The sequence below is a fragment of the Asparagus officinalis genome, chromosome 5 (assembly GCF_001876935.1).
Source record: "Asparagus officinalis chromosome 5, Aspof.V1, whole genome shotgun sequence".
Taxonomy (NCBI): Eukaryota; Viridiplantae; Streptophyta; class Magnoliopsida; order Asparagales; family Asparagaceae; genus Asparagus; species Asparagus officinalis.
In genome coordinates, this window is record NC_033798.1 from 4,378,990 (window position 1) to 4,383,058 (window position 4,069).

Sequence of the window (4,069 nt, forward strand, 5' to 3'; positions counted from 1 at the left end):
CATCTCCTCTCTCAAATTTAGTGCATATAAGTATTTAGCGAGGGCTCATTGGATCATTGGTGGTTGTATTTATCTAGCAATGGACGTTCATACCCATGTTTTAATTGCTTTGGATGACAGGTCATGTAATTAAATCCTAATAGGACTGCTAGTCACTTCTAACGTTTACCGTCTATTTAAATTGTATATATCATTCCTTTTGAAGCAATACAACTTACTCAATATGTCAAATGTTAATAATTTTAAGAAGAAAATATCAAATGCGTTATAACTAACCGATACAAGTTGCTCGACATGCCACAAATTTTCATTTCCTTAAATGATTAAGAAATTACACAAAGAGATAAAATGGGTTATGTCGAACAAGACTTGTTTTTATTAAAGTCAACAAAATAATTTAATTACATGATCAGCCATCGGAACAGTTAAACTATAAAGCATAAATTCCCAATTGAGTGATAAACACAATGATAAATAGCCACACGATTAAATAAGCGATGCCACACGATGGACGTAAGAACCGGTGCAAGCTCCGCACAGCGCCCTTGCGCCGCTGACACGTGTAAGTAAAATCCCTCGCGCGTCGCCGAAGGCGGGGCCCACCTGATCAGAGCAAACTGACAGCTGTACGACGGTTCCTTCCGAAAACGGTGGTCGCGTACTTCGAGGCGAAAGATGAGCGTGGCTTTCGTGGTAACGTAACGGAGCAAGATTTCTCGGATCCGTGCTTAATATACCTCTCATTTGTTTTTAGCAGCGCTTGTTATTTAAGTTGGACAAATTTTTAAAACAGTCCTCTTTTGGACTTTTAATCTCAAAAAAGACCCGTTTTTAACTTATTTTTAGAAACTGATCTAGTTTCAGTCTTAGCGCTGAAACCAGGTCGGTTTCTGGAAAAAAAAATTCCGAAACTTCACGGGAGGTGAAGTTTAGTAAGTTTTACTAAACTTCACGGGAGTTAAACTCCCGTGAAGTTTCGGATTTTTTTTTTTCCAGAAACCGACCTGGTTTCAGCGCTAAGGTTGAAACCAGGTCGGTTTCTGAAATTAAGTTGAAAACGAGTCTTTTTTTTAGGATTAAAAGTGTAAACGAGATTGTTTTGAAAATTCCTGCTATTTAAATTTGTATTCTAATATCTTTTTTTTTTCACTATGCTTTATGGGGTCTTTAAGCATATAGATTCTGGCTAAATTTTATCGCTCGATCTATAAAAACTCTATTTTAAAAAAAACACTCGTCGTCATGCTTGGGCTGAGGTTGGGCCCGTGAAGTGGGGCCCGCGTTGAGAAAGAGGATAAAAAGTGGAGCGACGACGGCGCGGCTTGTGAATTTGTTGGCTAATAATAATATCCAGAGGGAGTTTGGGGGAATTTGGATTGCGACTTGTGAGGCGCTCCCTTGAGCGAGAAATTGTAGCCAGGAGATTGGCCTGATTGTGGATTCTTTCACTATCCTTTGCGTGTTTAAAAATTGGGAAAAATGCTTCCAGCCCTCAAAACCAAAGAAAATGTACTTTTCTTACAAGACTTTTTCAACGGGTGCTTTGCTCCAAAAATTTGCCGCGGTTTTCTTCCAGCACCAAAAACGAATCCCCAGACGAAATGTCGTTTAAACCCCTCACGAAATGCCCAAAACACCATTCGACAGCTTGTAACTGTCGCCCTCTCACGTCGGAAATATGACGTTGATATTGTAGCATTAAATGTTGATTAGAATGCTGTTTAAAAATTTCATTCTGACCCGTGGGAGATTGACTCGTCATGATCCCACAAATTAAAACCCAAAAAAGAAAAAAAAAAGAAAGAAGAAGAAGAAGAAGAATAGTCATAATAATAGATAATTGGATAATATTCTTGACTTGCAAAAAAAAAGTCATAATAATAAAATCATGTCCTAATAAACTCGAGTAACCGGGAGGTTTAATTACGAGAACATTTTTACTCAGCACATGTTTATGGGGTCCAACTATTCACACTCCTAAACAGTAACTTTGGGGGTGTGTGAGGACTAAATTGCCCTTCTCCCAAACCAAAACAGGACAAGTCCATTCCAGAAACACCCTCAACATCAAAAGGGTATTTTCGACAATCCAACTCCCAAAATTACTGTTTGGGAGTGGATATAGCAAACATGATGTTTATGTCACGTACTAATCAAAATTATCTTTTACTCATACGCTTCTCTCTCCTGTTTCTTTTTTGGGAAGAAAACAAAAACTTGGAATCTCTTACTCTAGTGTCCACGTCGCTAGCCACTCGATCCTCTTCAAGGGACCACAACCACGTAAAAAACTTTAGTAGGTTAATCACAAATTAAAGAGGGTATTATAAATAACATACTAACATTATTGTCAATTTGATTATTAGAAACTGACAAATAGGACCGATCATAATTCACGAAGACGGAACCTACACGTTTATTTCTATAATAAGTTAGGACCTGTTTGATTGTTTTCCTAAAAATGAAAGAACAAGTAAGGAGGTGATGAAAACGTCGAAAAAGGTTTTCTCTAATTGCCTCGACAAAAGTTATGGAATGTGCGTCCTAAAATGTGGGTCACGTCAATCAATAATAATCTGACACATTAACATTTTTTATGGTTTCACCCAAAAAAAAATATTATGAAAAAGTTTTTCTCTAAGTTTTCCACGAATTTTGGATAACTAGAAACTTAGATTATCATTTTCCTCGCGTTAGATTTTGACACATTGGATTGATAAGGACGTAGATGCATAGTTCAACTCAACATGTGGAAGAAAAATAGGAAAAAAAGAAGATTCGCCCGTGGTGGCAATTGACCCCTGTTCCATTTGAGTACTATATGTAATCCTTGAGATCATCACATATAGTACAGAATAAAAGATAGAATGTTGCTAAGTGGTGAATTAATTAGAGATGGTGGGGTATTAGGATTATACTATTGAGGCTTTAAGTTTACACGTTGGAAAATGATAGGGGCACACCCCTAACCACACCTCCAACCACACCCTCTCTCTCATTTGCTACAGTGTACCGGGCCCCACATGTGATTTTAAAATTTTTAAATCACATGTGAGAGCCGGTGCACTGTAGCAAATAAGAGAAGAGGTGTGGTTGAAGGTGTGGTTGGGGGTGTGCCCCTAGTGACACCCTTGCACGTTTGTTGATTTCTCTGTTGTTTTTTAATACAAGATACCTCAAATATCATCTAATGCAATCTCTACAAGCCCCCTCATCTCCTCCACCAAGAGAAAAGTCTTATCTTTTGTCTCAGCAAAATTTACTGTAAAGTCAGGAGCCGTATCATCCTCTCTTTGAATAGATAAAGGCTTTTAAGTTTTTAGGGAGGTGCTTTAGAAGCATGTTTTTAACTTTTTATTGTTATAATTCCCTACATACCCTTTAGCTTTTGACATTACTACCGTATCCATACTTAACATAGCTTGTATATTTTGATAGCTAAAGATATACCTATTTTAGTATTTTCACTTATAATAACACTTTATTGCTTTTCAAAGTAGCTCATGATATATAATTACCAAACAGCTACCTAAGACAGCTTATATAAATTGCTCTTATAAGCTGATTATATAAGCAACTTATTATAAGCTCCCGCAATATCAAATTGACCCCCAGTTAATTTGTACGAACGTTGGTTGAAAATTAACAAAACAGAATGCAGTAGCCTTATAAAACTAGCGATTACTAGATCAAGCAACTAGTATCAATCAATTATCTGGTAAGGTTTAATTTCCATTCTCTATTACACAAACCCAAACAACAACAACAATAATAATAATAAACAAAAATAACTATAACACTTTGACACCAATATTGCGGATATGTTCTTGCCGTAGCCATAATAAACTAGAAGTTGAAGACCCAACTATTTAATTAGAAGGAACAAATAACTTACTTATATGAACTCAGACCCTTCACATGGACAGTGTATGCAAAATAGCATCAATACCTCTGTTACATGTACAGATCAAATAGAAATCCAACGAGAAGGATCACAACCTCCATAACATGACGCAGCATGTCAAAGCAGCCGCATAACCAAAAGACGAAGAAAAAGAGAAGCATGAAC